This window comes from Megalobrama amblycephala, linkage group LG11 (genome assembly GCF_018812025.1).
Source record: "Megalobrama amblycephala isolate DHTTF-2021 linkage group LG11, ASM1881202v1, whole genome shotgun sequence".
In the NCBI taxonomy this organism is placed as follows: Eukaryota; Metazoa; Chordata; class Actinopteri; order Cypriniformes; family Xenocyprididae; genus Megalobrama; species Megalobrama amblycephala.
In genome coordinates, this window is record NC_063054.1 from 4,189,765 (window position 1) to 4,217,584 (window position 27,820).

Consider the following 27,820-nt stretch of genomic DNA (forward strand, 5'->3'; position numbering starts at 1 on the left):
GAGATACGGGGGAGTGTCTTTATTTCATCACATGTCATTTTACTCTCAGCTGATTGGTCCAGTTTTGGTCTGCGATCTCTAACCCAGAACAGAAACAGCTCTGGAGCAGGTTAGCCGTAAGTTATCATGACGATGAACACCACTAAAAACTAACCCAACTTGAGCCTAAAAAAACAGAGTTTGCTCAAACTAATCTCAAACTTACCTGGGTAGAAACTGAAAATGTCTTTGATTGTCCATGTTTTCTCTTTCCCCATGAGCCCTTCCGATCGGTCGTTCCACACTGCTCCAGTAGGTGCTGTGCACTGTTAGACATTTCTGTAATTTCTACAGTTATTTACCATATATCACCCAGTATTATACTGCTAATTCTCTTTACAGTAAATAACTGTGATTCCCTTTGCATTATGGGAATTTTCTGTGACGTCAAGCACCACATACAGTGATTTACTGTATTTTTAAAATTTGCAGTATACTACTGTATTTGCTGTAACGGATCCTCTGGCTCCATTCCATCGTGTTTTTTATTTTCCTATTTTTGTACATTTGGTTTGACATGTTTCGCCTCACACCGTGTGTCTACAACGCTAACAGCCCGCGGCTGTCTATATTGGACACACTGAAGCTACCGGACCTTTACAAAATGCAAACCTTGTGTCAGAAATAGCGCGAGCGCTTGGACTCGGAGTACCGTACATATAACGGGGCATCATACTGTCTCTGTCTGGGATTTGTCGTGTCAAGCCGGAGCATTCAGTGCAAACAGTGAATGTATTGGGTTCTGACTTTTGTTGGATCGCGTCGTTCGCGTCCGAGGTAGAGACGGAACCAGCGCGGCAGCGCCACAGTCTGCGGCCGGTGTACCGATGCACCCCATGAAGACTTCTCCCCGAGAGAGAGAGACCAGCAAGCAAGGTAAAAAAAAAAATCTTTACCACGGTAAACTGCGTTAACGTTTCATTTGACAAAAGATTTTGTTAGATTATGGAATTTAATATTTACTGCAATTTATGTATGCGTGTTTTAAAGGTCTCAACTGCACCAAAGCGCCGGTGACTGCTAGCAAGATTTCTGAGGTAAGTTTAGCTGTAACGTTACTTGAAATCATATTGTTACTTAAATGTCCTAACAAAAGCAATGTTTTCTGCCTATGTTATTGTAATACTGGTTTAAAAGCGCGCCACAGCGAAATTTTGCGGGCCACAAAGTTCATTGTCATTGTCAGTAGTATAGCTGAAGCACAGTTAATGCAGTCACTAGCATTGTTGAATTAGCAATGTGTGAAGCAAGCAGTTGATTCACTGGTGCAGACTAGCTAGCATTATAAATTTGCTAACTTTTGATCAAATTAGTGACTTTGCATCATGTCTAACATTTTATTTATTACATAGCAAATGAAGCAATCAGAAGATGGACCATTTTCTATGTTATGTCTCACCAGATTACATTTATCCAGGTAAGCACTGCAGTAGAACTCTCACAAAATCATTCATACCAAATTTAGCATTCTAAACAACTTTAGTTTATACTTTTGAATTATTTTGATCTTTTATTAGGCCGAAGACTCTACCATTGCAGTCCCGACTGACCAGGAAGGTCCTAATATCAGCGCACAGGTGGGTTAAGTACTGTAGGGAGGAGAAAAATCATCACATAGTGATTTCTTGCATGCGTCTTACTGTTTATTTGTCTTAAAAAGCTTCCCCTTCACTGCAGACAAGCTGAAATTGGCCAAATGTCGATTGCAGTCTCTCTCTCTATGGATCTCAGCATTTTTGGACAAAATTTAGGATATATAAGTATTAAAATTTAATCTGGCATAATTTAATTTACAGTTCAGCTGAAATTTTTGAATATGCTATTGACAAAAATATGTTACCTATATATATATATATATATATATATATATATATATATATATATATATATATATATATATATATACACATACTTAAAGGGTTAGTTCACCCAAAAATGAAAATAATGTCATTTATTTCTCACCCTCATGTCGTTCCACACCTGTAAGACCTTCATTCATCTTCGGAACACAAATTAAGATATTTTTGATGAAATCCAATGGCTAAGTGAGGCCTGCATAGCCAGCAATGACATTTCCTCTTTCAAGATCCATTAATGTACTAAAAACATATTTAAATCAGTTCATGTAAGTACAGTGGTTCAATATTAATATTATAAAGCGATGAGAATATTTTTTGTCCGGCAAAAAAAAACAAAATAACGACTTATTTAGTGATGGCCGATTTCAAAACTCTGCTTCAGGAAGCTTCGGAGCGTTATGAATCTTCTGTGTCAAATTATGATTCGGATCGCGTGTCAAACTGCTGAATTCACGTGACTTTGGCGCTCCGAACCGCTGATTCGACACACTGATTCATTATGCTCTGAAGCTTCCTGAAGCAGTGTTTTGAAATCGGCCATCACTATATAAGTCGTTATTTTGTTTTTTTGCTGCACAAAAAATATTCTTGCCGCTTTATAATATTAATATTGAACCACTGTACTCACATGAACTGATTTAGATGTGTTTTTAGTACATTAATGGATCTTGAGAGAGGAAATGTCATTGCTGGCTATGCAGGCCTCACTGAGCCATTGGATTTCAACTAAAATTTTAATTTTTGTTCTGAAATTAATGAAGGTCTTACGGGTGTAGAACGGCATGAGGGTGAGTAATAAATGACATTATTTTCATTTTTGGGTGAACTAACCCTTTAAGTTATAGTAAAAAAAAAAAAAAAAGTTTAAAAATGGAGGTTAAAAATTATTTGACACTAATATAGAATTCTCTCTCTCTCATTCTCATGTTTTTATATAGTGTTAGAGCTGGGATCTCCTCTGAAGGACTGAGTACATTTTGTGTTCGTGGACACAATCTTTGGAGAAGTTCATTTATTTCCAAAGGTGGACAAAAACAGTGTGTTGTCTTTTTTTTTTTTTTTTTTTTATGAATTTAGAGGAGAACATTGATAATAAGAAGAAATGTTTCTTGAACAGTCTTCTTTCAAAAACATTAAGACACTTAAGTGCTTTTGGCCACTAGTGTACATTAATCAAATTTGGAAATAGTGAAATGATTTTGAAAGTGGGGTTATGTGTCATGTTACCTAATGAGATTGAGAAAATAACTATTTTGTCCTGTGTTGGACATTTCATTTTTGACTGCTTAAAAATGTATTTATATTTTGCAGTTTTTTGAATGTAATTTTTGATATTTAATTATAATATTTTTTTGACAATAAGCTAAACAACCATTGACTTTACATCATTTTATGTCATTTTATATTTTTAACACATCCTTTCCAGCATTGGCAGACTGTTTATTTTGTGATATATATGCAATGTTTTAAATAAAAAATAAAATGATATTTTGGAATAATTTTGTGTGAATTGTATCTCAGTAGTACTTAATTAAATTAATTCTATAATTAATTCTATATAAAAATTATGAAATCTATATTTAGGACAAATAATTACAGTAGTGTACTGATTACCTGGGTTTTTTTACAGTAATTGCACCGCATTACATAATTACAGTACCATGTAGTTACTGTAAAACTGAAATACGGTGATAGTACTGTAAATCTTAATTACAGTAACTTACTGGCAACAGTGTTGCCAGTAAGTTAATGTAAAAACCCCTTGAAATGTCTAACAGTGTGAGCTGCTCCTGTCGGTCAAGCGACCAGGCTTCTTTTTTGAATATCACCATTAGTAAGAATAGTATGATCACTGTACAATTTAAATGTATGATATTTAAAGTGTACCTAAAGTATACTCGCAGTAGTTAAGTATATCTTTAGTTGGACCTCAGCACTATTTCTGGATAACTATTCTTCATTAAGTACAAAATTACTTGTTCCAATTTAGCAGGCATTAAGTAGACCTATATCAGTTTAATATACCAAAAGTACAATTGCAAGGTATTTATAATAAGTACATACATATGTAAATGTATTTGTAGTATACTTAGCATAAAATAAATGTATTTCAAATACATTTTAGTATATTTATTTTTCACTAGGGTACTGATGTTTCTCTGATGTCATTTGTCTCATTAGCCAAGTCAAGCTTAGGACCAGCATAAACCAGCTCAAACCAGCATACCAGCTTCAAAACCTACCTTAACCAGCATATGCTGTTTTTTTCAACAGGGCAGTGCATCTACAATCAGTTTGACCAATCATATCCAAACAGATGAAGATGCTGCCTGCAGAAGTAACTGGTAAGTTGTTAGTTGCTGTTTGCATAAATAAAAAGCTCTCTATTTATTTTTCTCCTAGGTGGACAGGGCTGCTATGCATTTGCTAATAGATAACACGTGGAGTACTGACGTTAACTGCTGCAACATGATGCTGACACTAGATATCTAGTAACTTTAGCACTGGTATAAAGACAAAATCCCTTTATAAAGACTTTGATAAATCTGTTTAAAATGTGGTGACACTTGTCTGTCTTAAAACAACTAAAAAAATTGTCTAATGCATTGGCAGATAGAAGTCATTATAACATTATCACAAGTCATTATAACATGTACAACATTACATTTAACATTATTTTTATTTGCAAATTTAAGTTTATGTATTTGTTTAGTGTATTTATTTCTGATTTCCTTAATAATTTGGCTTTGTTCATCAATGAAAAACCATCTTGATTTATTCTGTGGAGGCGGAGTTTCAAGACTGCCCCCTTTAACCCCTTTTACTGACCCCTTTAAAGGTGCAGTATGTAAGATTTCTGTCCGCTAGAGGTCGCTAGAGGCCTATTCAAAACAAAGGCGTAGCTTGATGACCAGTCGTTCTCAAACAGAGGCTGGTGTCCACTAGAGGGCGTCAGATAACTTCTAAGTAGGCTGTGGGATGACTAAAAGTATTTTTTACGTATTTAACTCACATACAATTGTATTTTCTTTCCCCCCATAGATAACTTTTGTTTTTAATGAAGAACATCCAGTCCTTCAAATAATGTGTTGGCCAACGGGCAGCCGTAGAAGTTGAGAACCACTGGCCTCGTTCATCCCACCAAAGACAGCTGAAAAAGAGAGGGAAAAAAACAGATTTGCATTTGACATTGAAACATCAATTTGGGTTCATTGTTATTTGTTCTGCTTCACATGGGCAACATGGTTTCACCTGGTTCTGTTCACACACAGTTCATTTATTAACAGGAGTGACAACTGCATCACACAACCCAGTTCATTCCTGAAGGATTCAGCTAGTGACAAGTGCGTTTATATGGACTCATCTGAGTAACAGAGGTTTGTGTCTGGAGTCATTCACAAATTTCTACACTCATTTTTCTCCACTGCAGTTTCTTGCACCAGCTCTGTGGCCTGCTAATGTGTCTACACCGAACAAGACCCAGAACATGAGTCTGGATTAGTGAAACTAAAGCCTGAAACCAAAATACACAAAAACTACATAGACTATCTATGAAATTAAACACGAATACCACCAAAACAACCCTCTGATAGGACTTTAGTGATATGAATGAAGTCATTTGAAGTTAGTACTCGAATCTGAAAAGCACACAGCATCCCAGAAAATAATGATAACTTCAGATTAGTGTGCTGTGTCACAGTCTTGCTGTTTTAAGAACTCCTCCATCCACCTCCTGGCCATGGATGAATTGGTCAAAGTTTGAATGTTTTCTTTTTTTTTTTTTCCCATTTTTTTTTTCATTTCATTTCATTATGTTTCCCCTTAATTTTGTAATATGAATACTTATTTTTTGCCCTTACGAGATGAACTGTAACAGCTGACAGTGGGTTTAGCGGGTGGATCAGACCAAAATCTCATTGAACTGATTCAGATCGAATCATGGACATGGTAGTTATTTTTGCTGGAAATTCAATACACAAAATTGTATATTAAAAATAATCATGAGTTAATGTCTATAATCCAGTGATTTTAGACATCTTTTACAAATGAAAGTTGTTCACCTTTTTCACATTTTTATTTGCATCTTGATGGACACAAACCAAAACATCAGATCATTCATAAGAAATGAATCAGTCTGAGATTTTTTGACTTGGTTTGTTGGCAGTTGTTTATGTGAGTTGTGGGGCAAAACTAAACCACATCACATTTTTTTCTGGCTAGTTTAAAGATGACTGAAATTTCATATAAATCTGTAGCTCACTGACTAGGCTTGCACTAATGAAAGAAACTTTAGCATTTGATCACTTGTTTTAATTTTGCTTTGTTTTCTAAACAAAAAAGAGAGATAAAACTATCACACTATCACAATAATATATATACACTCAAGCACCACTGAAATAAAAGTGCCCTTATTCATCTTACATAATATTCTTTAACATGCTCTCTCAAACCAACAGCATTTGCAATAGTGTATTCCACTAAGGGCCATTTCTGCAGCTTGTGGTCTTTTCTTTGTGTGCAGGGAGAGTTAGTTTCAAATGGACATTGTGTTGAAACGGTGTCATGACAGTCAGTTTTAAAGGAGCGTGTGATAAATGGAGCTCAACTCCTGCTTAAAGGATTAGTTCACTTTTAAATAAAATTTTGCTGATAATTTACTCACCCCCATGTCATCCAAGATGTCCATGTCTTTCTTTCTTCAGTCGAAAAGAAATTAAGGTTTTTGATGTAAACATTCTAGGATTTTTTCTCCATATCATTCATTTCAATGGGCAACAAACGGTTGGGGGTCTTATCTAGCGAAACGATCGGTCATTTAAAAAAAAAATAAAAAAGTTTAAGTTTTATAAGAACAAATGCTGGCTTTGCTCTTTTCTCCGATGCGCGTTCGTGATGTCACGTAATACGCAATTACATTGAAAAGGTCACGGTTGACGGTTGACGTAGGCAACACAAATTTCTGTCCTGAAAAAAATTTTCTTTTAGGCTTTCTAATATTAAAACACCGAAGATACGCACACCTTTCAAGCGTGAGTTAAAAATATTCTAACTGACTGCCAGAGTGAGTTTTTTTTAAGGCGACCCTTATTTTAGAACGTTTGCCCTTATTGTTTCCATGGCGACGCATGCGTGTCAGGAGCGCTGAACTTGGCCACAATAACAATATAAGAGATGGATCACTATTATTTTGTTTTTCCTTTTTTATTTAAAATATTCGCAAACTTGCTTATATGTCTTCAACTATATGACATTCCGATTCTCAAATATGTGTGAGTGAGTGTGTTTTGTCGTTTAAAAACCTTTATAAATGATCTTTATCTTGATCTATAATGCGAGATTAGTTTGCACTGCAGTTCACAGAGTTCTGTCAGTCTGATTTACAGCAGGTGAATACATCAGTTTCTCCTGAAATATATGCAAGTGGCTGGTGAACTGGAAGAATAAGAGAGTAAACTTTATAGTTACTTAGACCCATTATGTGTGTCTGATATGAATAAATGTCGGCAAATTATATTTGAATTCACTGTTTATTGATGCTTCCACTGACGTCTGACATCAGTGTGTATTTTATAAACTCCAAATGTATTGTTTAATGGTGCTTATGCGTATTTAAATGTTTGAAATCTTAAAAGAAACATTATGTGGCTGAAAACACTACATAGCTGTGATGAGTGCGTGTCCGTCTCGCAGCCAGAGCACGAAAGCACAGTTTGAATCTAGCAGTTATGTGACGTCGCTGAACAATCTAAATCCCATATGTGGAACCGTACGCCCAGGGGCACAGAAATAAACATCCCATATGTGGAAACGTACCGCTCAAAGGGTTAAACAATAAACTGACACAAAGACATTTGAATATGTGTATACGATCCTCCTTCCGCACATTTGTAATGTAAACACTGACTCGATACTTCCGCCTACGTCAACCGTGACCTTTTCAACGTAATTGCGTATTACGTGACGTCACGAACGCGCATCTGAGAAAAGAGCAAAGCCAGCATTTGTGCTTATGAAACTTAAACTTTTTTTTTTTTTTTTTTAAATGACCAGTCATTTTGCTAGATAAGACCCTTATTCATCGTCTGGTGTCGTTTAAAGCCCTTTGAAGCTGCACTGAAACTGCCATTTGGACCTTCAACCGTTTGGTGCCCATTGAAATGAATGATATGGAGAAAAATCCTAGAATGTTTACATCAAAAATTTCTTTTCGACTGAAGAAAGAAAGACATGGGCATCTTGGATGACATGGGGGTGAGTAAATTATCAGCAAAAAGTTTATTTAAAAGTGGAGTAATCCTTTAAGGGAGCGTGTGATAAATGGAGCTCAACTCCTGCTTAAGGCTGGTGGTTTAGTCATTCTTTTATAAAACAGGCCAGAAACGCTTGTCCGCCGACCTGGGCCGTCATGTGCATTATTTACTGGGTTGACCTGTGCCTGCTTATTTTAGAGGGAGTCTCTAGAGTAAGACTAAAACATGATGCTGTGATGTGCACGCAGAAGCCCGGTCACAGGATCTGGACCTGCTAGTCTTCAGGGCTGTTTATAACTGTTTATAATACAAACTGCTATTTTCATGTTGAGAGTCTTCAGTGACTCTTCTATACTTGATGACACATTTGGCAGAAGCTGTAATTGTGCTACAATAACTCTGCTTGAAATCACGGGTCCCGAGACAAAGCTAGGATCAATGAGTGGGAAATGCCATAGTTGATCTCAGTGGATTCCCCTCATCCCCCGACACTGTTCCCAGACCTGTCCACAGGAAAGGGCTTCATTGACAAGCAGGTGCACTCAAAGGGGTCTGATTCTGTTTTTCCCCCATGTTCATCTTTCTTTAGTGTGTAGTGTTGCTGTTTGAGCGTGAAAAAGCTCTGCAAAGACAAAAAGTGACATTGTGCTGTTCAGAAGGAGGGGCTTCATAGAGAGCGTTACTGACAGACTGGGAAGAGAGGAGCTGCAACAATGGAGAATATGAGGAAAATAATCAACATTCAAGCATGAAAACAACAAAACAACATTAAGACTTTGACAAAGGCATAATAGGTCCTCTCTAACGTGATTATCTTTTCCCCACTTACAGTCACAATCTTTAGAATGTGAAGAAGAAGAAGAAGAAGAAGAAGAAGAAGAACAACAACAACGCTTCATTTTCCAAGTGAAAATGACTTGATCATTTGAAACTGAAATGAACACAAGAGCTGACTGGAGTGGACTCACTGGCTGGAGCGGACTCACTGGACTCACTGGCTGGAACGGGCTCTGGAGTGGACTCACTGGCTGAAGCGGGCTCTGGAGTGGACTCACTGGCTCGAACGGGCTCTGGAGTGGACTCACTGGCTGGAGCGGGCTCACTGACTGGAGCAGACTCACTGGCTGGAGTGGACTCACTGGACTCACTGGCTGGAGTGGACTCACTGGACTCACTGGCTCGAGCGGACTCACTGGCTCGAGTGGACTCACTGGACTCACTGGCTGGAGCGGGCTCTGGAGCGGACTCACTGGCTGGAGCGGGCTCTGGAGCGGGCTCACTGACTGGAGCAGACTCACTGGCTGGAGCGGACTCACTGGACTCACTGGCTCGAGTGGACTCACTGGACTCACTGGCTCGAGTGGACTCACTGGACTCACTGGCTGGAGCGGACTCACTGGCTGGAGCAGGCTCTGGAGCGGACTCACTGACTGGAGCGGACTCACTGACTGGAGCGGGCTCTGGAGTGGACTCACTGGTTGGAGTGGGCTCTGGAGCGGACTCACTGGCTGGAGCGGGCTCTGGAGCGGACTCACTGGCTGGAGCGGGCTCTGGAGCGGGCTCACTGGCTGGAGCAGACTCACTGGCTCGAGTGGACTCACTGGACTCACTGGCTCGAGCGGACTCACTGGCTCGAGCGGGCTCTGGAGTGGATTCACTAGCTGGAGCGGACTCCCTGACTGGAGCGGACTCACTGGCTGGAGCAGGCTCTGGAGTGGACTCACTGACTTGAGCGGACTCACTGACTGGAGCAGGCTCTGGAGTGGACTCACTGGTTGGAGCGGGCTCTGGAGTGGACTCACTGGCTGGAGCGGACTCACTGACTGGAGCAGACTCTGGAGTGGACTCACTGACTGGAGCGGACTCACTGGCTCGAGCGGGCTCTGGAGTGGATTCACTAGCTGGAGCGGACTCCCTGACTGGAGCGGACTCACTGGCTGGAGCGGGCTCTGGAGTGGACTCACTGACTGGAGGGGACTCACTGGCTGGAGGGGACTCACTGGCTGGAGGGGACTCACTGGCTGGAGCGGACTCACTGGCTGGAGCGGACTCACTGGCTGGAGCGGACTCACTGGCTGGAGCGGACTCACTGGCTGGAGCGGACTCACTGGCTGGAGCGGACTCTGGAGTGGATTCACTAGCTGGAGCAGACTCCCTGACTGTTTCGGACTCACTGGCTGGAGCGGGCTCACTGGCTGGAGCGGGCTCACCGACTGGAGCGGGCTTACTGACTGGAGCGGGCTCACTGACTGGAGCGGGCTCTGGAGCAGACTCATGGACTGAAGTGGATTCTGGAGTGGACTCATGGGCGGATCTCCTTCGCCTTAGCCTACGCTTACCAGTGGGGCTCAGAGGGCCTGGGTCTTGACTCTCTGCGGGAGGCTCAGTTGGAAAGTCTCTACGATAAGGTTCTGGTTGACCCGGCATTGCCCATTGTCTCCGATGGCGGAGATATGCTGCGAATCTCCAGAAATCCAAAATCTGTAGCCCTTCCATCTCACATTGAGGCAGAGGATCGTCAAGGCAACAATTAAAAACATCCTTCAAAGCCATGTCATTGTAACCCAGCCCCACCGCCATCGTCCAAAAGATCTTGGCGAAGCATCCTACCTCTCATTCCTCTTGGCGTAGAGCCCTCAACGCCCGCAGTTGATCCAATCGCTCCCTCGTAGTGGCTGGAGGAAGGATTCGGAATCCCACACTGCTGGATCCTTGCATGGGTGGTTTGTTCTGTCACGTAAGCACACAGACACAAGATGTTGAAGACATTAAAGGGTAATCCAAAATCGTAATCCAGAACGGGCAAGGGTCAAAATCCAAGAAAACAGTTCACATAAACAGAAAGCCAGAGAACAGAAGTGAACGTAACAAAATATAAAAAACCACAACCAAGGACAGAAAAAACTGAGTATAAATAGACAGACACAAATGAGGAAACACAAAACAGCTGAGTGCAATGAAATGGGATAATGAGTCCGGGAAGTGTGTATGGGTAATGTAGTTCTGACAGGTGAAAAAGGGGTGAGAACAGTCTGGGTGGAGTGCCCTCTAGAGGCAGACAAGGGCACTCCCAGTAATGATCGTGACAGAAATAAGGTCACAAAAAACACTAAAGGGCACCTATTATGCCCCTTTTTACAAGATGTGCAATAAGTCTCTGATTCTCCATCTGGCCTTCCTCCGGGGAAAACCCATCCTCCTCCCACCCACCGTCTCCTGAAGAGCAGCTCCCTCCATCTCTGGGTCGCCCATCTCAGGAACGCTGCTTCAGCTGATGCTTGGAGGGACTGGCACGAGCTCACTGGCTCGACATATAACATACAACATTAACAACCATTCTATTCCTATAATCCTGCATCATAAAATTAAAATAATTGAATACTTAATTATAACCACTCAACACAACCCTCAGTTGCCTGTTGTACCAGCTATTGCAGTTATTTAACATCCTGCTGCAGTTGCTCATTAATTAATTTAACAGACAATGTGTCTATTTTGCACTCTTGACATTTTAGAGTGTCCCTTCATTGCTGTTCACTTTTTTCTGCACAGTGGCTGATTTGTAGTTTGTACCACCAAAAGCTTCTCTGTGTTTTGGCATTTTTTCATATTTCCCATTCATTTCCTATGGCGGTCATTTTTGACCGCGAAGGAGCCAAGTGTGACTATTTTTTTACGACTTTTTAACTTTTTCTTTGTGTGTGTGTGTGTGTGTGTTCACATAGCTAATGCAACAAAAGTCACCAACTTTCATCCCATTCTGATGAAGCAAATAATGTAAAAATTTAAAAACCAGAGGGTTAAAAATGTCAGTCTCGAATCTCATATAATGGTTATTAACTTTATTTGCCCTATTAGTTTCATTACCGGCAAACAATGGATTCCTTGTTGGGGTCATGTTGGTCATTCCCTGAATTGAGTTTCACAGTTGTTCAGTCCATTCACTATATTATGTCCTCAATTGCTGATTAAGGTCCTTTTGTGCTGCCCTGAGTCCCCCAACCTGTAAGCCATTGGGGGGACTGGCTTTAGCTACATAGCATCCTTAATATTGCCATAACACTTGTCAAGGATATTATTTTTCCTTGTTCCACACTTCACATCTTGAAAAAACCCTGTTAAGGATCTCTCTAATCCTGTCACGGTTCATGGGTTCACTTACTCGCCCTCTTGTGGTTGTGGTGTGTTGCCTGTGGTTACTGATTGTGTGGGCGTCACCCACCTGTTTGATTGTGATGTGCTGCCAGCCGTGTCTTGTTCTGTGTTTACTATATCTCGTGCGTGTCTACATGGTGTCTTTGTCAGTTCGTTGCAGGCTGTCCCGGTGTCGTGTGTTCCGTGTTTCACTTCCCGTTTCCTGGATTTCTGGACTATCGTCTTGTGTCCACGTCTGGGTTGGATTATCCTTGGTTTCTGATACCCGCTGCAGCCCTGCGCCACCCTGTTCATCTGCCTCCACACGACATTGCTTCAGCACGCCTCAGTCACTGCAACGACTGCCCATTTGGAGTGAAGTTATTGTACAGCGTATTCTGTCAATAAATATTGTTTTACTTGCACTTGGATCCTCTCTCCGTGTTCATTTCCTGACAAATCCAGAGAGAATCCAAGAATCAATAGAGGTGCATCAGGGTTAATTTGTAAGTGCTTGTGAACACAATCTGCAATTTGACTTGACACCCTATGAACATTCCCACACTGCACAAACAAATATATTGGTAAATTCCCTTGGCAAATAATACAGCCGCAAAGTAATACACAGTAGTTCAAGGTCAGGATTACATATGCTTTCTCTAATCGCAAAATTATGACACCAGCTTTGATTTATATAAATACAAACTCCCAACATGAAAGATGAAAGCAGAGCACGCTCGGCTTTGAAGTGAAAGCTTAATGACTGAGTTTCACATGCTTCCTCATATAACCGTGGCACGGGTGTAGTTCGCAATGCAAATCTCACTCGCCAATGTCCATTGACTTGTTCTGTACCACCTGAAGGTGACTGGGCTCTCAGGCAAGATCCCAATTCATCAGTCACTGAGGTAACGTTGGATGTGACTGATTGATAGGGAACTTTCCATTCAGAATAATCCACCTTTTCTATTGTTTATTCTATTGTGTAATAATCTAAAATGCTGGCTAGTACTATACAGTATAAGCACATTTATGCACTACCATCCCTGTAATATTTCACTGTAACAGAAGTCAAATAGCTGAAACAATAAGCATTTATATGGTAAATAATTAGCTGAGATTAGATTAAATGTTATAATGCTGTATTATTATTGTTTCACTATTTTATCTTCAGTACGTAAAAAGATTGTGGAATACTTTAAAAACAATGTTCCTCAATGTCATTTTTGCAAATCTCGTCATCTACAGTGCATAACATCATCAAAAGTTTCAGAGAAACTGGAGAAATCTGTGCGTAAGGGACATGGCCGAAGACCTTTATTGGATGCCCGTGGTCTTCAGGCCCTCAGACGACACTGCATCACTCATCGGCATGATTGTGTCAATGACATTACTAAATGGGCCCAAGTACAGTTCCAGAAACCACTGTCGGTAAACACAATCCGCCGTGCCATCTGCAGATGCCAACTAAAGCTCTATCATGTAAAAAGGAAGCCATATGTGAACATGGTCCATAAGCGCCGTCATGTCCTGTGGGCCAAGCCTCATTAAAAATTAACTGTTTCAAAGTGGAAAAGTGTTCTATGGTCAGACGAGTCCAAATTTGACATTCTTGTTGGAAATCATGGATGTCGTGTCCTCCGGGCTAAAGAGGAGGGAGACCTTCCAGCATGTTATCAGCGTTCAGTTCAAAAGCCAGCATCTCTGATGGTATGGGGGTGCATAAGTGCATACGGTATGGGCAGCTTTCATGTTTTGGAAGACACTATAAACGCTGAAAGGTAAAGGATTTAGAGCAACATATGCTCCCCTCCAGATGATGTCTATTTCAGGGAAGGCCTTGTGTACTTCAGCAGGACAATGCAAAACCACATACTGCAGCTATTACAACAGCATAGATTTGTCATAGAAGAGTCCGGGTGTTGAATTGGCCTGCCTGCAGTCCAGATCTTTCACCTATAGAGAATATGTTAAAGATGACCAAAAACTCTTCAGCAGCTGGAAATATATCAGGCAAGAAACTCATAACCTCAATGCCCAGATGTCTTCACACTGTTTTGAAAAGAAGAGGAGATGCTACACCATGGTAAACATGCCCCCGTCCCAACTATTTTGAGACCTGTAGCAGGCATCAAATTTGAAATGAACTCATTTAGTGGATAAGTGTAAATTTCTCCATTTAAACATTTGTTATGTTATCTATGTTCTATTGTGAATAAAATATTGGCTCATGTGATTTGAAAGTTTTCATTTTATTCAACATTTATAACATATAACATTTCCAGAATTCGGGTTGTAACTTCTGATCAAGTATATGTGAATTTCTTTCATCACTTCAAATGGACTAACCCCTTGCACTGACATATCTTAAAATATGTCAGTGCCATTGTTTTGTCTCAGGATGTACACCAATAATGTTTTTTTTTTTTCTAGGTTACATTTATAAAAGCTACTTAAATACCCTAATTGAACTAAGGTCTAATTATGGTTTAGTCTAAGCCCTGTCTGTGAAACCAGGCCTATATGTTGTTTTCTTTATTTGTCATAATTATATATCTTTACTTTTGTAACTACATTCTATATGCATGTAAAGCTGTTTTGCAACCATGCAAAATTGTGAATTTGGTTATTCCCGGTGGACTCTTTTATCTTTTATTTTACTGTACTTCATCGGGGGTTACATGTGCTCGTTTGAATTACACCTAGCTGATTTGAAAAATGACACTAACGATTGTCTTAACTTATCTTTGCAACATTTGATTGTAATTTTTCCCCCCTTTTTGTATGGTGTAATTAGTGAAATCTTCAACTGTCCAAAATCTGTTTCTGTAAGCTTGCTTATTATTTATGCTCCCATCGACCACTGCCAAAAAAAAAAAAAAAAAAAAACAACAGTCAGATTAAACAAACCCCAATTTTTAAAAACATAATTTTGCTTCCGGTGTGTGTCTTTTCCTTCCATCTGGATACATAAACATGGTTCATGTAACATAAACTGCAGTGAATTATAAACAATAGAGAGTGTTTTCTTGTTTCGTTAAGAAATTTTACAAAAGTAAACACTGTATAATGTTACCTGATGTTAGTGTTTTTTAGGTCAGTGTTTTATGATTGACAAAGTGTGTTTGCTGAGTGAAAACCTTTGCTAGTGTTCTGGATGAATGAGTTGATTTGAGACATGAATGAAGTGTTTTGGTAGATTTAGTGCAGTTTGAATGTGAAATTAACTGCTGTGCCAAGATGAAAGTTGGTTAGGAGAACTGTGTGAAGAGTTTTTAAAAAGTGACATAAGTAAGGAGAAATGTTTCCTAGCGATTGTAAAAAACTAATACTGTCAACTACTGTAATACTGTCAAGTCTAAACAAGAAAAACAAGACTAGAGAACCTCAGGCATATCGGTCCGTGTACGTTTTGATAGTTTGTTTTCCAATTTGAAATGAAATACGCAGAAACGAGAAAACGGTCGTTTCCCGTTTATTCGTTTGTTAAAAAAAACGGGAAAACGAGATTTTGACTCGATTTTCGTTTTTTCGGGTCACGGATAGAAAATGGAAACACGACTTCAAAACTCGTTTTCCACATGTGGGCGGTCATTACACGCCCATTTCAGCCGATTGGTCAATCAATTCTGAGCCAGTGACGTCATCTTCAGTTCGTTCAACAAAATAATAGTCCTCTGCCGCTATATCAGTAGATGTCATAAATCGGCTTCCTTCTGTGCAACCTAACGCGTATTTCACAGAAATATTTATTTCAGAAATGTTAATCAGCACACAGACTGTTGTAATGCTGTTTGTAGTTTAATATGCATAGTGAAACTGCACTAGTACCCACACAGAGGAGCGGATGAAAAGCACAGATTAAAAAAAAACTACAGTTTTTATTTTATTCAATTTTGAATAAATAGAATAAATCACAATAAATAAGTAGTGTAAGAAATTTGGAAAAACGAACAATTGCTCATCTCTCTTTATTTATTTATTTTATATAGCCTAACTTTGCCTGCTGAATTATAGGCTAATGTTAACCCTGGTTAAAAGATTGAGGGAATATGTAAAGATCAAACATTAAAGATCAAAATTACAGCTACATAGCTATTTTAGTTATGACAAAAATAATATATAAATGTTAAGCCAAAACGAATTAATTTAAAGCTGAACTGAAACAGAAACCGGCGTTATACCTCTCTAATTTGACACAAATCCAAATGTTTCAGTATTCACGATTTGGAGGCTAAACTATATTTATTATTTAAACGCTTTTATTGTAGCCTACACAGACTACTTAAAATGAGCAGTATAACTTTTTATATTTGGTTGAATGTATGTTATTTTGACAGTTAACAGGCTGTTATGTTACTAAAACTGATGTTGTGTGTGCGTGAGGCGCCGATGCGTTCACTTGAATTTTCTTATAAAAGCGGAAACAACTTAAAATACTCAGACATTTATGTTCAAATATATGTAACACCATTCGAATCTGTGAAGGGTTAAATAGGCCTATTATTTTTGTACACTCATAATAAAAACAAAAGATTGTTCGTAAAATAAAGACATTTTTTTCTGCCGTCTCAGGGAAAAAATGCGACAATATGAGTGTCGGTTCATTTTTGAGAAGTTCACAGAAAGGAAACCTTTCATTTTGGTAATATGTTAATTAAGTGAAATAAATTTCGCGCATAGACATAGGCTATTTATTCCTTTTATATAATTGAATCATTTGTTCTAGGTTCACAGAAGCGCTGCAGGTGCGTGATGATGATGAATCCTCATGTTCTGTTGTTTATTCTGCTATTTGTTTCATGTAGGCTAAAACTAAATCCCTGGGATTTTTTTTAATGATTCACAGACATTTATCAAATTTCGTTTAATTCTAATTTACTATAATCTTGTCGGTTAATGAAATGATGATGATCGCATCAGTTGAAAGTCAGGGGGAAAAAACAGAAATTATTGACAAGTCAACAATAATTTTCGTTTAGTTTAAGTTTTTCAAAACATCCACAGAACTGCATACAGTAAATTTTCCCGCTGTTTAAGCCACGAATATTTACAAAATAAAATAATTACAAAAATGATAAAAGATAATAAAATAATTACAAAGATAATAAAAGTTCTATGTTTAATATACGAGAGTTTTTGTTTTGCTGTTGTCCACTAAAGCAATTGACGCAGAATCGCCAATAGCCGTTAAATTGAAATTGAAAGTAAAATGTTCAGGGCCATTTATAGCTAATTCGTTCAAAAGCGAAGGAAAGACAGAAAAAGTTAGGATAGCAAGTAAACTGTGACATATAATAATGTTCAGTGTGTTCATAAAAGTGTTTAAGAGATAAAATCTGTATGACCATTTATAAGCTAAGGAAAACTAAAAAGCCCCCGATGGTGATACCGTTATTAGGTGTTGCCACCTAGTGGATAGCCTATTTTCTAATATGACTGCATAGTCTAAAGCGTCCGCTAAATGATTGAACTTAAATGTATAAAATGTAAACAAAACATTAAAATAAGAAAAAAATAAATAAAATGAGTGCAGCCACTGATCTATAGAGAATAGTCTATGTATAGCCTATTGATCGGTGGTAGTAGCCCAAAGGATGTCATGTGCTTGGTAACAGATGTTGAGGCATTTACATTTTACATTTTAAAAACACAATGACAGCTTAAAAACAGACTTAATTATGTAGTTTTTTAAAACTTTTTTTTTTTTTTTTTATCTGTGCAAACAAAAGGTTGCACAGAAGAAAGCCGATTTATGACATCTACTGATATAGCGGCAGAGGACTATTATTTTGTTGAACGAACTGAAGATGACGTCACTGGCTCAGATTTGATTGACCAATCGGCTGAAAGGGGCGTGTAATGACCGCCCACATGTGGAAAACGAGTTTTGAAGTCGTGTTTCCGTTTTCTATCCGTGACCCGAAAAAACGAAAATCAAGTCAAAATCTCGTTTTCCCGTTTTTTTTAAACAAACGAAAAAACGGGAAACGCCCGTTTTCTCGTTTCTGCGTATTTCATTTCAAATTGGAAAACAAACTATCAAAACGTACACGGACCCATATCAAACCAAATAGTTTCATCATTGTCAGATTTGAAATACATGCCCTACAAGGATAACTATGGATAATAAGGATAGTATGATCACTGTATAATTTAAATATAAGATATTTAATGGGTACATAAAGTATACTTTCAATAGTTCCACTTTAGCACAATCAAATATACTCAAGTATATAGCCGCACTACTTCTGGATATCTAAAGTGCATTAAGTACAAACTTCGTTGTTCCAATTTAAAAGACTTTAGGTTTATCAGTTTAGTATACCAAAAGTACAACTGCAGGGTATATTTAGTAAATAAATACATAAATATATTTGTTGTATACGTAGCATAAAATAAACGTATTTCAAATACATTTTAGTATATTTATTAGTTTATGTTGCATATGTGCTTGTCACCTTCATTTATATAGCTCTTTTTACAATACAGGTTGTTTCAAAGCAGCTTTACAGAAAAAAACAGGAAATGAATGCAACAAAGATTGGTTTATCTGTACAGCAGCTCTAGAAGAAAAGTGTCATTGTCCAGCTTAAGTAAGTTCAGTGTTGATTCATTTCTGTTGTAAAAATGTTATTAATTTAGTTAATTGATCTATAGAGCAGCTCTGGAGAAAACAGTGATTTCATCATCCAGCTCAGTTCTCATACAGCAGCGTCAATACAGTCAGATCAATAATGTTGTTGAATATTAAGTGTCCCCGACTAAGCAAGCCAGAGGCGACCGTGGCAAGAACCCAAACCCCATCAGGTGACAAAATGGAGAAAAAAACCCTTGGGAGAAACTCGGCTCAGTTGGGAGGGCAGTTCATCTCTAGCCAACAAACAAACATGGTGTGATTATAATTCAGGCAGCGTTACAGGTCAGAAGTCAGATTGAGATCAGAACAGTCAAAATATTTAATCCAGCTCCATTTGGGTGAAGGTCAGATTCATCATGCCGGTATGGAGATGGGTTTGTTGAGAATCTGTGTAAAATGGCGGAGGAAGGCGAAACACAAAAGTGTATAATAAAATTATACCCACTATTTTAACATTTACAGCGTGTGAGTGTGTGTGTGCGAGCAATTGTGTGGGTGCGTGTGTGTGAGCATTATTGTAACTTAAGTACACTACTTGACAGTTTCATGCGCTTTAGTATTTACTAGTGATTATTAGTTCTAAATGCTGCTGTCATCTGCTGTGTTCAGAATTAAGTTTTGTTTGACTACATTCAGGAAGTGCATTTTCTTGGAGCAGATAAAATAAAAAGGGAGTTCATACATTCTTGTATTGACTGCTTGTATTCACTGATGAAAATGTAGCCATGTGCAGTACTAATATTGCAGCACATCGTAATGCATTGCGATATCGAATCAAATCAAATCGATGACATGATAATGTGTGTAAGCAGTTGAAAAAAACTGTAAGATGGACAATGACACCATTTTCTTCTAGAGCTGCTGTGCAGCCTCATTATTTTCCTGTCAACACTGTAAAGCTGCTTTGACACAATCTGCATCATAAAATCATTAAATTATAAATAAAGGTGGCTTGACCCCATATTCTGTTGACTGTAAGTAACGTTGCACCAACATGTCTATTAACTCTCATTAGACTGTTAGTAGAGTGTTAGTAGACTGATATGGTTAGGGTTAGAATAAGTTGACATGTAGTTGTGAAGTTACTTATAGTATGTCTGTAGATGGACCATCACAATAAAGAGTTAGCAGATATTAAGCAGACAGCCTACTAATACTCCAATGATAGTTAGTTAACATGTTGCAAAGTTACTTAAAGTCAACAGAATGTTCAAAAGGGACCATCAAAATAAAGTGTTACTGAACTGTCTTTGCAAGAATTAACATGTCAGGATTTATGTAAAAGAAGACTGGAATGCGGTAAATTTTTTTTTAAAGGGAATTACCGTAACCCCAAATCAAAACACTGGAGGCACTGGTTTAGTCTGAAAGATGTATAGATGGTAATCAGAGCCAAGTAATTATCCTCTTGTTGAGCAATACACCATATAATAAATTTCTGTGGAAGGTTTTCTTCCTGTGAAAATGCTTTAACCCCTTCATGCATAGAGGTCACTACAGCAGACAGATATTCAAAAAGCATTTTCTTGCATATGCATGGGTTTGGATAGCATAGTTGCACATCAACCTCTACGGTGGACCCTAGTGCATCATCCTATACATTGCCACCAAGTGGCAAGCCGTTGTATGTCGATTTTTTCTTCCTCCAAACCAAGATGGCCGATGGCCAGTCAGAAATGCCAAGTTGCTCCGGTATATCAATCCATTCCTTCTACAACGCCTATCACAGCATCCATACATAAGCTCCTCAGTATTATCAGCAGCTATCGCATTTCTCAGGAGCTAATTACCCTCCTCCATCCAAAGCTGCACATTACTTTTAATTCATTACTTGACTCGTAATATCAAAAAGTAATCTGTAATCTGATTATGTAATGCACATTATTTGTAATGCATTACTTGTTAGATCAAAAATTAATCTGATAACGTAATGCACATTACTTGTAATGCGTTACCCCAACACTGCTCATTTCTGATGAAAACACCTGATCACTAGGTTTTCTCAGAGGAGAGCTGTGTTAGAAATGTGTCCATCTTGAACATAATCAGAATTATCAGCTAATAAGAGTAAATAGACATACTCTGGTACAGTTGAGGAAGCATCTGGGGCCAGTTGTTCAAAAAGTTTAATCTGGATCAGAATGATCTGGATTTGGAAATCCCATGTTTTGCTATCCAGGATCAGGTAATCCATCTTACTTTTGTGCTGGTTTTTCAAAGAAAAATTGGATTGGATCACCATGATCCAGATACACACTTTTCCAGATTACCAAATCTGGATTAACAGTGCTCTACGGAGCCCCTAAAGGGACATGATGATAGAGAGAATATGGATTTTGAATTAAATATAATATTTTTGTTGGATATTTACATCTGTTTGGGGATTGTTTTATGGCACCAAAATCTTTTTTACTTTACAGTAGGTTACCGAAAGGCTAAATATGTAGGTTAATGTCTACTTCTAATTTATTTAACAGTTAAACTAATCAAGAGCAAAATAAAAAAATGTGTATGTATATTACATGATATAAATGTTGTATTTTTTTTACCAGTTTTAAAGTTTTACTACATTTTCCACCTGGAATCCACCTCGAAATCCTACCCCCTGTTGGGATCAGGATAATCCTGTTTTTTTGGATCAAAGTTTTGAACAACACAAACTGAAGGTTTGATCCAGATTAAAACTAGGATTGGATTCCGTGATCTAATCTGATTTCAGAATCCCTTTTTCCTTTTGAACAACCCATTTTCAAGATTTGATCCAATCCAATGGCCAAAATCCGATCAGATTACTTTTGAACAACTGGCCCCTGAATTGGGTTCCCACAGTTACCTTGAGAGGCTGTAGAGATCTCTTATATCAGAACATGAAGTGATTCCATCAATTGCATTTGCAATATTTCGCATTTATATTTTTTTGCATATTTTTTATAGTTGATGATTTTATATAATTTTATTGTTTGGTTTGTTAAATACACACAATATTTCTGTGTTATTACTGTATTATGTTTAATACAGTATCTCTTCAGTTTAAACCATAAACGCATCCAGTCCACTCAAGTGGACGTCTGGAAATCTCTCTGAAAATAGGTGTAAAAAATTGCATTTCGAATTTTGTTTTTCGTGCCTTAAGAGAAATAAAAACACATAGAAAAAATCCTGACTGAGGTTATAATTCATGCATGAAAGAGTTAATAAACATCTCCTGAACAATAGTATAAATATGAGCAAAGAACACAGTTGGCTTCAGACTTCAACTGAAGACATTACCAGACGACTTCATTTCTTAACATACCGAATACACCGAAGGACCCAGGTGAGACACCACTTTAAAATGATACGAACAGGTAATGTTATGACAGTGTGAATAGACACCAACAGATTATGAGGGGTTTAGATCTCAACAGTATTGCAGGGAGACTCGAAATGCATTAGGAAATAAAATATATCTTCAAACTAATCAGATGCATATGCCATTTTATTGCAGATAATGGTGAGAAATTATTTAATGGACTGCATTTAATGAAAGAAGGATTTATGCCTTTATTTATGCCTAAACACCTAATTAGATTACGTTTCAAGAAATTTTAAATCGGGCTTAAAATCCTGTAGTGTGAACTAAGCATAACGGACAAACTAAGACGCGCATTATTGAACATATGAGTGCAATTAGAAGAAAAGACCAGAAATCTCTGGTTGCTCGTCACTTTAATGAAATGTCCAATTAAGTCTCAGATTTAAACTTTGTACTTATTGAGCACATAACACAGTGATGATGAGAACAGAGGTGATAATATAGAGCGGAGACTTTTACAGAGTGGATCTTTGATCTTTGATATTTATATCCTCTAGGTATGAACGAAGAATTAAATCTCAGTAGTTTGCTGATTTTTTACTTGCATTTTGTTGATTAAAAGATCATGTAAGATTCAATCATGTGATATTTGTATTCATTTTGCATGGTATTTTTTGTGAGATTCAAGAATGAAAATGATGTATATTGATATGTTTTTGAATTTGAAAGTATTAAAATCATGTGTATATTTATGATATTCTTTTTTTTTTTAAAAGCTTTGAATAGATTATGGGTATGGTTGTAATGTGTATGTAGCATTGTATCCATTTACCTTTATGGTGTGATAATCAATGTCCGGCATATTATAATGATTACGGCAATATTAAATGGACGCAGGTGTATGCTTGGAAACACAGCACTGATGAAGGGTTGATCCCAAAAACGTTTTGCACTCTTTGCACTTTTTGTGGCCTATGGACAATAAATTCTTTTGAGCTTTTAGGCCAGTTATCATGTGTGGATCTCTTTTGGGTTTTTTATATTTGAGAATGATAAAGTAGTCATTATTTAACTTCAAATGTATAAATATCTCCATTGTTCATTGTTATTTTCTGCAGTCATGGCATCAAAGCACATTGAAGTTGCAGCTCTAGGAAGACCTCTGTTTCCCGGTATGCTTTATGACTGCCGCAAGGACACCTTCATTCCAGGTGGTGTATGGTACCTACTAAAGTGCTTTTTACTCCCTTTTTCACCAAAATGTGAATCAACAAAACAGTACATGTGTGGTCATTTTGAGACATGAAATGAAGCACCCAAACATAAAATTAGTTGTATTATAGATACAAAATCGGCATGTTTACTTCAACAGTCCACTGCGCCCTCATATGTAACTGTTAAAGCCATTTCTCATTTCAGGTGTTACTCTGTGGGATATGAAGTCACTGAGTGAAGATTTGGATAGTCGTCCTCAGCTCATGACAGATTTGAAGTTCAGTAGCTCCGACTCTCTCTCTAGTAAGTCCAGTCTCCTGGATGTGAGTGCTTCACTGAAGGCCAGCTTTCTGGGAGGGCTGGTGGAAGTCGGAGGATCTGCCAAGTTTCTGCGTAACACCAAATCCTCAAACCAACAGTCCAGAGTTACAATGTATTACAGTGAAACCTCCAGATTTGAACAGCTCACTATGACTCACATGGGCCAGATCATCTACCCTGAGGTCTTTGACCAGAAAACTGCAACTCATGTGGTCACGGCTGTACTGTACGGAGCTCAAGCCTTCATGGTGTTTGACTGGACCTTTTCAGAAGAGGAAAACAAGCAGGAGATTGAGAGAGAACTGAATGCTATGGTCAAGAAGATCCCTGGATTTTCTGTTGAGGGAGAAGCACCATTAAAAATGACAGATGGTCATAAGAAAATGGTTGAAAATGTCGTCTGCACATTTTATGGTGACGTCCGCCTTGAGAAGAGCCCCACCACTTACATGGAGGCTGTAGAGGTATACAAGAAACTCCCTGTTCTCCTGAAGGAGAATCCACAGAATGCAGTTCCAATAAAAGTCTGGCTCTATCCTCTTTCTCTACTGGATACAAAAGCTGCTCAACTGAAGAGAACAATTAGCACAAGTCTGGTTTCCAACACTGAAGATGTAATCGAGGAGCTGGGTGAAGCAGAGAGGACATGCAACGACCTCTTCAGAAATACACTGGTAAATGTTTTCAGAGACATCAAAGAGAGGCTCTGTTCATTTCAGGGCTCTTTTAGCATTTACAAAACATTGATCCTGAAAGCACTGGCTAGGGTCTTGCCTGCTATTCGAGGAGGAGAAAAGGAGGAAAATTCATTGGAAGACATCCTGAAGATCCACTACAGCTCCCCTTTTAAACCTGACATGATTAACCAGTGGTTGGATCATGCAAAGTCTGAACTTAACCTCTTGAGTTCTCACACCAAGGTTCTGGAGGGAATCCTAACTGAAGACTCAGACCGTCTCAACACCATCCTCCTTGATCCTAATACTGATGTTGTAGTGTGCTTGACCTTCACATCTCTGAAGTATGAAGACCAGTATCTTTCAACCCTGAAGGGGTTTGTGGAATCTGCTAAGTTGAAAGATCTAGATGTGGCAATGAACGCGAGTTCTTGCACGTTACCGTCTGTCAAAAAGTGGATCCACTATCCTGATGTCATCTCAAAAATAAGAGAGAACTAACTTTCAGAGGCTAATAAAAATGAAAAGAGATACAGATTTATTATTTCTGCCATCTCTGATCCATCCAGTCCAGGCTCCTCTATCTATCTGTATAAAAAAGGGAAGCTGACAGACACACAGTTCCAGCTCGTGTCGAAGCCTCCCCCACCAATAGTGAAGAATGTGCTGGAGCGCAGTGTGTCCCTGAAACTGCAGAAGTCCCCAACTGGAGAAACTGTGCGGTACAGAGTGGAGTACCAGCAGGTAAAAGCAGGTTCTGGCGCTGAGGAACAGAGGCTTGCCAAAAACACATCTGATGAAGACTTTACCCTGACTGGACTGGAGTTTGGAAAGCAGTACTTGATCCGCTACAGGATAGTGGGTAAAGTGGGAGTGAGTGAAGCCAGTGACAGTATCGGCTCTATACCGGCTTCAGGTAAGTGTCATATGCACATTTCTTCTTTATTTTATTTTTTTTTTTTTATATTACTCTTTATCTTTAATATTATATATATATACTTTGCTTCATTCACAGAGTCAATGTTTGTATTGACAACCATATTTCCTAACAGGTGTGGCTATTAATAAATGTGTAACATATTGTAAAGTGTTTCCCATTTGACTGTATATGGATGTATTATTTTCTTTGTTCATGTTTTTACAAATAGTCCTTAAAGACACAGAGTATATTATGTATTTAATGTAGGCTATTGTACTTAATTATATAAATTCACAATAAGCAATACAAAGCCTTGATCAATTGAAACGTACCTTTCTCTGTATGAAAACCAATAGGACATTTAAAAATATAGCTAACAAAAATAAAAAAATAAATTAATAATTGGCTCATAATTAAAAGAAAACACACACAAACAACAAATAATCAACGTAAAACACAAAGGGCCCTATTTTAATGATCTAAGCGCATGGTCTAAAGTGCACGGCGCAAGTGCTAATTTAAGGACAGGAAAAATATTCAGCGCCGCCCGGCTCATGGTCTAAAAGGGTTGTCCCTATTCTTAATGAGTAATGGGTGTGTTTTGGGTGTAACGTGCAATAAACCAATCAGAGTCTCATCTCTCATTCCCTTTAAAAGCCAGTTGGCTCGCACCATGGCGGATTCGCTATTTAAATGGCGGAATTTGCAAACGTAAAACTGAATGCTTCTCTGGTGAGGAAACGGAAGCGCCCTATACTCTTCAGCACTGAAAGAGCATTTGTCATGATCATTACTGGGAGTGCCCTTGTCTGCCTCTAGAGGGCACTCCAACCTGGACTGTGTCTCACCCCACTTGTGAACTTCATTACCCATAACGCACTTCCCGGACTTATTATCTCATGTCATTGCACCCAGCTGTTTTGTGTTTCCTCATCAGTGTCTGTCTATTTATACTCAGTTGTTTCTGCCTTTGTTTGTGGTTCGTTACAATTATTGTTACGTGCACTTCTGTTCCTCTGACTTTCTGTTATATGCGGACTGTTCCTTGGATTTTGACCCTTGCCTGTTTCTGGATTACGACTTTGGATTACCCTTTAATAAAATACTCTGCACTTGGATCCTAACATCTTGTTTCTGTGTGCACCCGTGACAGAACGAACCACCATGCAAGGATCCAGCAGCGAGAGAGTCCGGTCACCGACCAACACACAGCAAAGTCGGAGCGATCCCCAGGATTTGGCGGTGCTTCGGCAGAGAGGTATGAAGATACGGCCATTTATCCAGAGGTTCTGGTCACGGGCGGAGAAGTTTAGCCTCCCTGATGCGGTCCTCAAGGACACTTGTAACAACTGTTTGAATGACCCTCTACCGCAGTGGGAGATGGAGTTGGTGGGGAGGTTAAATTTTTGGAACTTCGCCAATTACCTGTATCTGTGTAAGAATAAGCCGATTCGGAGACCTCCTGTACCCGCTCCAGCCCGTGAGGCCGCTCCAACCCGTGAGCCCGCTCCAGCCCGTGAGGCCGCTCCAGCCCGTGAGCCTGCTCCAGCCCGTGTGTCCACTCCAAAGCCCGCTCCAGCCAGTGAGTCCACTCCAGCCAATGAGTCCACTCCAGAGCCGCTCCAGCCAGTGAGCCCGCTCCAGCCAGTGAGCCCGCTCCAGCCAGTGAGCCCGCTCCAGCCAGTGAGCCCGCTCCAGCCAGTGAGTCCACTCCAGCCAGTGAGTCCACTCCAGAGTCTGCTCCAGCCAGTGAGTCCACTTCAGAGCCCGCTCCAGTCAGTGAATCCGCTCCAGCCAGTGAGTCCATTCCAGAGCCCGCTCTAGCCCGTGAATCCGCGCCAGAGACCACAGAGGAGGTGGGTACTGAGTCTCCACTTCCCACACGTAAGAAGAGGAAGCGGAGTAGGAAGGCTTCTGTGATGTAGCACACATGGTTAAAATGAAAACACCTTAGACATGTTTGTTAAGATCTTTATTTTGTTTGTTTTTACTTAGAAGCAGTAACATGGAAGGTGCACATTCCATGGTGACTGCTGGTAATGTGGAACACTCAATAAGGTGGTGAAATCAAGAAATGTGTGAATATTAATGTATGTGTTTCGTTTCTGTGTCTTACCGGTTCCTGGAAAGCCCAAAAAGGAGTGGCCCGCAAACAGGAAACCAGTTTTATGGCATCCTGAAGGGGAGGAGTTAGTCAATCAAGGATTTGTGGATTAAAATGTCTTTTACATGTATACTTTGATGAATTATTATGGAGAGAAGCCTGGTTAAAGGAAAACTTTATCTTGGATGTGACTTGTGATGTTGAAAGACTATGTGAAGTGTGAAATGTCCTGATTAACAAATGGAGTGTTGGGATTGGTCCGTTTGAATACTAAGGGAGGGGGCCAGGAGAATAAAAGACCAGTGGAAATGCTTGAACAAGAGGATTGGTGTTTGTTGGGTCTGTAGCCAACCGTTTAGTCTTTTT

At 39.0% G+C, this 27,820-nt stretch overlaps 1 pseudogene; it reads left to right on the top strand.

Moving 5' to 3' along the window:
• Positions 1 to 23,338: 23,338 nt before the first annotated feature.
• LOC125278726 lies at positions 23,339 to 27,275 on the top strand (annotated as a pseudogene).
• Positions 27,276 to 27,820: the final 545 nt, after the last annotated feature.